The following is a 9,779-nucleotide window of genomic DNA, read 5'->3' on the forward strand; positions in this document are numbered from 1 at the left end:
TGAACATCTGAATGATTCAGAGGACAACTGGCGAAAGTGTTGTGGTCAGATGAGACCAAAATGGAGCTCTTTGGCATCAACTCAACTCGCCGTGTTTGGAGGAGGAGGAATGCTGCCTATGACCCCAAGAACACCATCCCCACCATCAAACATGGAGGTGGAAACATTATGCTTTGGGGGTGTTTTTCTGCTAAGGGGACAGGACAACTTCACCGCGTCAAAGGGACGATGGACGGGGCCATGTACCGTCAAATCCTGGGTGAGAACCTCCTTCCCTCAGCCAGGGCATTGAAAATGGGTCGTGGATGGGTATTCCAGCATGACAATGACCCAAAACACACAGCCAAGGAAACAAAGGAGTGGCTCAAGAAGAAGCACATTAAGGTCCTGGAGTGGCCTAGCCAGTCTCCAGACCTTAATCCCATAGAAAATCTGTGGAGGGAGCTGAAGGTTCGAGTTGCCAAACGTCAGCCTCAAAACCTTAATGACTTGGAGAAGATCTGCAAAGAGGAGTGGGCCAAAATCCCTCCTGAGATGTGTGCAAACCTGGTGGCCAACTACAAGAAACGTTTGACCTCTGTGATTGCCAACAAGGGTTTTGCCACCAAGTACTAAGTCATGTTTTGCAGAGGGGTCAAATACTTATTTCCCTCATTAAAATGCAAATCAATTTATAACATTTTTGACATGCGTTGTCTTGATTTTGTTGTTGTTATTCTGTCTCTCACTGTTCAAATAAACCTACCATTAAAATGATAGACTGATCATTTCTTTGTCAGTGGGCAAATGTACAAAATCAGCAGGGGATCGAATACTTTTTTCCCTCACTGTAGATCATGCACTGACCAGCTGGCAAGTGTCTTCACTGACATTTTCAACCTATCCCTGACCCGGTCTGCAAACCCAACTTTTTCAAGCCGACCACCATAGTCCCCGTGCCCAATAACGCCAAGGTTACCTGCCTAAATCACTTAAATCACTAGACTTTAACGTGAAATGCTTACTTACTAGCCCTTAACCAACAGTGCAGTTCAAAAAGAAGAAAATATTTACTAAGTAGGCTAAAATAAAAAGTAATAATAAAAAGTAACACAATAAGAATAACAATAACAAGGCTACAAACAGGGGGCACCGGTACCGAGTCAGTGTGTAGGGGTACAGGCTAGTTGAGGTAATCTGTTAATCTGCAAACAGCGAGTAGCAGCAGTGTACGGGGGGTTCAATGTAAATTGTTGTGCGGTGGTGATATTTATGAATTGTTCAGCAGTCTAATGGCTTGGGGGTAGAAGCTGTTGAGGAGCCATTTGGTCCTATAACCTGGGTGACTGGAGTCTCTGACAATTTTATGGGTTTTCCTCTGACACTGCCTATTATATAGGTCCTGGATGGCAGGAAGCTTGGCCCCAGTGATGTACTGGGCCGTTCGCACTACCTCTGTAGCGCCTTACGGTCAGATGCCGAGCAGTTGCCATACCAGGCGGTGATGCAACCGGTCAGGATGCTCTCGATGGTGCAGCTGTAGAACCTTTTGAGGATCTGAAGACCCATGCCAAATCTTTTAGTCTACTGAGGGGGGAAAGGTTTTGTCGTGCCCTCTTCATGACTGTCTTGGTATGTTTGGACTGTGATAGTTCGTTGGTGATGTGGACACCAAGGAACTTGAAACTCTCGACCCGTATATTTTTACTTTTTCCTCACTCAACTTTTTTCATTCAACTTTTTCACCCGGAGGTTTTATCTGGACATGGTTCGTCAGGACTTCAATCAGCCGAAGCTAAGTAACATTAACATGATGCCTTCTAATTGCAGTCGTTGTACTTATAATATACAGGAGAACGATCGCCTTACGGCAAGGATAGCTGTGCTGCAAGCCCAGCTTCAGACGCAATCGTTAGGCAAGGGCAATTTCAGTGTAGGAAAGGATGAAACAGCGTCTGTGCCACCAGTAAGTACAGATAGTAACGTTAGTTTAAACCCCCTCGCACGGTCCCCGCAGCCGGACAACTTTCTCATGGCTTCTGGAGGGAAACGCTGTAGGAATGCTCAACCGGTGTCGCTTATTCAGCCGACAGAAACTTTCAACCGGTTCTCCCCATTATGCGAGTCGGAGTCGGAGGCCGAGACTTCTCTGGTCTCTACTCCTCCCGTTGTGGGGTCTGAGACGCCGACGGCTCCCACCATTAGCTCTGACAAATTGAAAATCCTAGTCATTGGCGACTCCATTACCCGCAGTATTAGACTAAACACGAATCATCCAGCGATCATACACTGTTTACCAGGGGGCAGGGCTACCGACGTTAAGGCTAATCTAAAGACGGTGCTGGCTAAAGCTAAAACTGGCGAGTGTAGAGAGTATATTGTTATCCACGTCGGCACCAACGATGTTAGGATGAAACAGTCAGAGGTCACCAAGCGCAACATAGCTTCAGCGTGTAAATCAGCTAGAAAGATGTGTCGGCATCGATTAATTGTCTCTGGCCCCCTCCCAGTTAGGGGGAGTGATGAGCTCTACAGCAGAGTCTCACAACTCAATCGCTGGTTGAAAACTGTTTTCTGCCCCTCCCAAAAGATAGAATTTGTAGATAATTGGCCCTCTTTCTGGGACTCACCCACAAACAGGACCAAGCCTGGCCTGTTGAGGAGTGACGGACTCCATCCTAGCTGGAGGGGTGCTCTCATCTTATCTACGAACTTAGACTGGGCTCTAACTCCGTTTTAGGACCACTATTGTTTTCACTATATATTTTACCTCTTGGGGATGTCATTCGAAAACATAATGTTAAATTTCACTGCTATGCGGACGACACACAGCTGTACATTTCAATGAAACATGGTGAAGCCCCAAAATTGCCCTCGCTAGAAGCCTGTGTTTCAGACATAAAGAAGTGGATGGCTGCAAACTTTCTACTTTTAAACTCGGACAAAACAGAGATGCTTGTTCTAGGTCCCAAGAAACAAAGAGATCTTCTGTTGAATCTGACAATTAATCTGGATGGTTGTACATTCGTCTCAAATAAAACTGTGAAGGACCTCGGCGTTACTCTGGACCCTGATCTCTCTTTTGATGAACATATCAAGACTGTTTCAAGGACAGCTTTTTTCCATCTACGTAACATTGCAAAAATCAGAAACTTTCTGTCAAAAAATGATGCAGAAAAATGAATCCATGCTTTTGTTACTTCTAGGCTGGACTACTGCAATGCTCTACTTTCCGGCTACCCGGATAAAGCACTAAACAAACTTCAGTTAGTGCTAAATACGGCTGCTAGAATCCTGACTAGAACCAAAAAGTTTGATCATATTACTCCAGTGCTAGCCTCCCTACACTGGCTTCCTGTTAAGGCAAGGGCTGATTTCAAGGTTTTACTGCTAACCTACAAAGCATTACATGGGCTTGCTCCTACCTATCGTTCCGATTTGGTCCTGCCGTACATACCTACACGTACGCTACGGTCACAAGACGCAGGCCTCCTAATTGTCCCTAGAATTTCTAAGCAAACGGCTGGAGGTAGGGCTTTCTTGTTGGGTGCTTGTTGCACCCTCGACAACTACTATGATTATTATTATTTGACCATGCTGGTCATTTATGAACATTTTAACATCTTGACCATGTTCTGTTATAATATCCACCCTGCACAGCCAGAAGAGGACTGGCCACCCCTCATAGCCTGGTTCCTCTCTAGGTTTCTTCCTAGGTTTTTGGCCTTTCTAGGGAGTTTTTCCTAGGGAGTTTTTCCTAGCCACCGTGCTTCTTTCACATGCATTGCTTGCTGTTTGGGGTTTTAGGCTGGGTTTCTGTACAGCACTTTGAGATATCAGCTGATGTACGAAGGGCTATATAAATACATTTGATTTGATTTGACCCGCTCCACTACAGCCCCGTCAATGTTAATGGGGGCCTGTACGGCCCGCCTTTTCCTGTAGTCCACAATCAGCTCCTTTGTCTTGCTCACACTTAGGGAGAGGTTGTTATCTTGCCACCACTGCCAGTTCTCTGACCTCCTCCCTATAGGCCGTCTCATCGTCGTCAGTGATCAGGCCTACCACTGTCGGGTTGTCAGCAAACTTAATGATGATGTTGGAGTTGTGTTTGGCCATGCAGTCGTGGGTGAACAGGGAATACAGGAGGGGACTAAGTACACACCCCTGAGGGCCCCTAGTGTTAAGGATCAGCGTGGCAGACGTGTTGTTGCCTACTCTTACCACTTGGGGGCAGCCCGTCAGGAAGTCCAGGTTCCAGTTGCAGAGGGAGGTGTTTAGTCCCAGGGTTCTTAGCTTAGTGATGAGCTTTGTGGGTACTATGGTGTTGAACGCTGAGCTGTAATCGATGAACAGCATTCTCACATACAGTGGGGAGAACAAGTATTTGATACACTGCCGATTTTGCAGGTTTTCCTACTTACAAAGCATGTAGAGGTCTGTAATTTTTTATCATAGGTACACTTCAACTGTGAGAGACGGAATCTAAAACAAAAATCCTGAAAAATCACATTGTATGATTTTTAAGTAATTAATTAGCATTTTATTGCATGACATAAGTATTTGATACATCAGAAAAGCAGAACATAATATTTGGTACAGAAACCTTTGTTTGCAATTACAGAGATCAGATGTTTCCTGTAGTTCTTGACCAGGTTTGCACTCACTGCAGCAGGGATTTTGGCCCACTCCTCCATATAGACCTTCTCCAGATCCTTTAGGTTTCGGGGCTGTCGCTGGGCAATACGGACTTTCAGCTCCCTCCAAAGATTTTCTATTGGGTTCAGGTCTGGAGACTGGCTAGGCCACTCCAGGACCTTGAGATGCTTCTTACGGAGCCACTCCTTAGTTGCCCTGGCTGTGTGTTTCGGGTCGTTGTCATGCTGGAAGACCCAGCCACGACCCATCTTCAATGCACTTACTGAGGGAAGGAGGTTGTTGGTTAAGATCTCGCGATACATGGCCCCATCCATCCTCCCCTCAATACGGTGCAGTCGTCCTGTCCCCTTTTCAGAAAAGCATCCCCAAAGAATGAGCTTTCCACCTCCATGCTTCATGGTTGGGATGGTGTTCTTGGGGTTGTACTCATCCTTCTTCTTCCTCCAAACACGACAAGTGGAGTTTAGACCAAAAAGCTCTATTTTTGTCTCATCAGACCACATGACCATCTCCCATTCCTCCTCTGGATCATCCAGATGGTCATTGGCAAACTTCAGACGGGCCTGGACATGCGCTGGCTTGAGCAGGGGGACCTTGCGTGCGCTGCAGGATTTTAATCCATGACGGCGTAGTGTGTTACTAATGGTTTTCTTTGAGACTGTGGTCCCAGCTCTCTTCAGGTCATTGACCAGGTCCTGCCGTGTAGTTCTGGGCTGATCCCTCACCTTCCTCATGATCATTGATGCCCCACGAGGTGAGATCTTGCATGGAGCCTCAGACCGAGGGTGATTGACCGTCATCTTTTCTTCCATTTTCTAATAATTGCGCCAACAGTTGTTGCCTTCTCACCAAGCTGCTTGCCTATTGTCCTGTAGCCCCTCCCAGCCTTGTGCAGGTATAGAATTTTATCCCTGATGTCCTTACACAGATCTCTGGTCTTGGCCATTGTGGAGAGGTTGGAGTCTGTTTGATTGAGTGTGTGGACAGGTGTCTTTTATACAGGTAACGAGTTCAAACAGGTGCAGTTAATACAGGTAATGAGTGGAGAACAGGAGGGCTTCTTAAAGAAAAACTAACAGGTCTGTGAGAGCCGGAATTCTTACTGGTTGATAGGTGATCAAATACTTATGTCATGCAATAAAATGCAAATTAATTACTTAAAAATCATACAATGTGATTTTCTGGATTTTTGTTTTAGATTCCGTCTCTCACATTTGAAGTGTACCTATACATGCTTTGTAAGTAGGAAAACTGCAAAATTGGCAGTGTATCAAATACTTGTTCTCCCCACTGTAGGTGTTCCTTTTGTCCAGGTGAGAAAGGGCGGTGTGGAGTGCGATTGAGATTGCGTCATCTGTGGATCTGTTGGGGCGATATGCGAATTGGAGTGGGTCTAGGGTGTCCAGGAGGATGCTGTTGATATGAGCCATGACCAGCCTTTCAAAGCACTTCATGGCTACCGATGTGAGTGCCACGGTCATGGCTCAGATCAACACCATCATCCCAGACACCCTGGACCCACTCCAATTCGCATACCGCCCCAACAGATCCACAGATGACACAGTCTCTATTACACTCCACACTGGCCTCACCCACCTGGACAAAAGGAATACATTTACATTTACGTCATTTAGCAGACGCTCTTATCCAGAGCGACTTACAAATTGGTGCATTCACCTTATGATATCCAGTGGAACAACCACTTTACAATAGTACATCTATATCTTTTTTGGGGGGGTGGAGGGTGGGTTAGAAGGATTACTTTATCCTATCCCAGGTATTCCTTAAAGTGGTGGGGTTTCAGGTGTCTCCGGAAGGTGGTGATTGACCCCGCTGTCCTGGCGTCATGAGGGAGCTTGTTCCACCATTGGGGTGCCAGAGCAGCGAACAGTTTTGACTGGGCTGAGCGGGAACTGTGCTTCTGCAGAGGTAGGGGGGCCAGCAGGCCAGAGGTGGATGAACGCAGTGCCCTTGTTTGGGTGTAGGGCCTTTGTAAGAATGCTGTTTATTGACTACAGCTCAGCATTCAACACCATAGTCCCTTCCAAGCTCATCACCAAGCTCAGGACCCTGGTACTGAACATCTCCCACTGCAACTGGATCCTGTACTTCCTGATGGGACATCCCCTAGCGGTGAGGGTAGGCAACAACACATCCGCCATGCTTACCATCAACATGAAGCCCCTCAGGGGTGTGTGCTTAGTCCTCTCCTGTAGTCCTTGTTCACCCACGACTGCGTGGCCGCGCACTACTCCAACATCATCAAGTTTGCTGACCGCAAGACGGTGGTAGGTCTGATCACCGTCGACAATGAGGCAGTCTTTAGGGAGGAGGTCAGAGACCTGGCAGTGTGGTGCCAGGACAACAACGTCTCCCTCAACATCAGCAAGATAAAAGAGCTGATTGTGGACTACAGGAAATGGAGGGTCGAACAGGTCGAGAGCTTCAAGTTCCTCAGTGCCAACATCACTAAAGAACTATCGTGGTCCACACACATTAACACAGTCGTGAAGAGGACATGGCAACGCCTCTTCCCCCTCAGGAGGCTGAAAAGATTTGGCAAGGGCCCTCAGATCCTCAAAAGGTTCTAAAGCTGCCCCATTGAGAGCATCTTGACTAGCTGCATCACCTCTTGTTACGTCAAATGCAAGGAACTGGACTGGGTTTACAGCATGAGTGGTCTCAAGTACAGTACCAGTCAAAAGTTTGAACACACCTAGTCATTCAAGGGTTTTTCTTTATTTTTTACTATTTTCTACATTGTAGAATAATAGTGAAGACATCAAAACTATGAAATAACACATATGAAATCATGTAGTAACCAAAAAAGTGTGGGAACTACACATGCTGAAATAATCTGTTCACCTTCTCTGCGTCTCAAATTTGGACTCATCAGACTAAAGGACAGATTTCCACCGGTCTAATGTCCATTGTTCGTGTTTCTTGGCTCAAGCAAGTCTCTTCTTCTTATTGGTGTCCTTTAGTAGTGGTTTCTTTGCAGCAATTCGACCACGAATGCCTGATTTACGCAGGGTCCTCTGAAGAGTTTATGTTGAGAGATGTGTCTGTTACTTGAACTCTGTGAAGCATTTATTTGGGCTGCAATTTCTGAGGCTGGTAACTTTAATGAACTTATCCTCTGCAGCAGAGGTAACTCTGGGTCTTCCTTTCCTGTGGCAGTCCTCAGGCAGTCCTCATCATTGCACTTTATGGTTTTTGCGACTGCACTTGGAGAAACTTTCAAAGTTCTTGAAATTTTCCGGATTAATTGACCATGTCTGAAAGTAATGATGGACTGTTGTTTCTCTTTGCTTATTTGAACTGTTCTTGCCATATTATGGACTTGGTCTTTACCAAATAGGGCAATCTTCTGTATACAACCCCTACCTTGTCACAACGCAACTGATTGACTCAAAGACATTAAGGAAAGAAATTCCACAAATTAACTTTTAACAAGGCACACCTGTTATTTGAAATGCATTCCAGGTGACTACCTCATGAAGCTGGTTGAGAGAATGCCAAGAGTGTGCAAAGATGTCATCAAGGCAAAGGGTGGCTACTTTCAAGAATCCTCAAATATAAAATATATTTTTGATTTGTTTGGTCCATATGTTTTATTTCATAGTTTTGATGTCTTCACTATTATTCTACAATGTAGAAAATAGTCAAAATAAAGAAAAACCTTTGAATGAGTAGGTGTGTCCAAACTTATGACTGGTACTGTAGATGCGCTTGTTTTGAGATCAAAGCGAGAGCTTCATGTAGCCAAGGGTGCACATTTTGTTCATATCCTTTGTTAGTTAGTGAGTTATTAGCCCAGTTATAGATAATTTTAGTCAGCAAAAGGGGAGTGTTAATTATTTTCTCCTAGAGGGGCAGTGTTGCATTTTGAGACATGCTTGAATAAACTAAGTAGCCAATAGGCAGAGGGTAGCATAATTTGTCTGATTCTCTGTAATAATGGTATGGAAATAATAATACATTTTATTTTGTAAAGCGGTTTCCTGCATCAAAAACATAACAACATTTCCAATGAACTCCTTGTCTGAAGGACAGGTGGATAAACAGTTTAATGTCAAGCCCTACATATTTTTTTCAAATGTCTCATGGAATGTAGGCCTACATTGAACACCACACATTGGCTGCTACTTTAGGCTGAATGAGAACAGCTATTTCCGCGTTAAAATGTTATGGTATACATTTTCTCCATTGTTTTTGATTGTAGGTCACTCTGGTATGCCTACATTATGATCAAGTAGCCTACATGGCCACTGTTAAAACTGTAACATAAAGCGGGTACACCCTCAGTGTTCACAGTAAACACATGCTGAAAGTTGCACAGAATTTTCACAGTGTTAACGTTTGCGCTCAGCAGACTTGATTTGCTCAGTTCCGAAACAAATTAGAGGGAACATTGGTGGTAAGTACGGCATCACTGGGGTACATCACTGGGGCCGAGCTCCCTTCCATCCAGGACCTCTATACCAGGCGTTGTCAGAGAAAGGCCCAAAATATTTTCAGACTCCAGCCACCCAAGCCATAGACGGTTCTCTCTGCTACCGCACAGCAAGCGGTATTAGTGCACCAAGTCAAGAACCAACAGAAACCTGAACAGCTTCTACCCACAAGCCATAAGATTGTCACAACTTCCACCGAAGGCGGCTCCTCTCCTTGTTCGTTCAGCAATCGACGTCACCGGCTTTCTAGCCATCGCCGCTCCATTTCTCATATTCCATTGGTTTTGTCTTGTTCCATTACACACCTGGTTTTCATTCCATAATTACTGCATGTATTTAGTCCTGTTTCCCCTCCATGTCTTTGTGTGTAATTGTTTGTTTGTGATGTGGATTATTGTTGGGCGCTTTAGTTTTGCCATGTTCCGTGTTTTTGGCACGTTATTGTTTTTACAGTGAGGGGAAAAAGTATTTGATCCCCTGCTGATTTTGTACGTTTGCCCACTTACAAAGAAATGATCAGTCTAAAATGTTATAAAAGGATTTGCATTTTAATGAGGGAAATAAGTATTTGACCCCTCTGCAAAACATGACTTAGTACTTGGTGGCAAAACCCTTGTTGGCAATCACAGAGGTAAGACGTTTCTTGTAGTTGGCCACCAGGATTGCACACATCTCAGGAGGGAT

This window comes from Salmo salar, chromosome 20 (assembly GCF_965601325.2).
Source record: "Salmo salar chromosome 20, fSalSal1, whole genome shotgun sequence".
Lineage (NCBI taxonomy): Eukaryota > Metazoa > Chordata > Actinopteri > Salmoniformes > Salmonidae > Salmo > Salmo salar.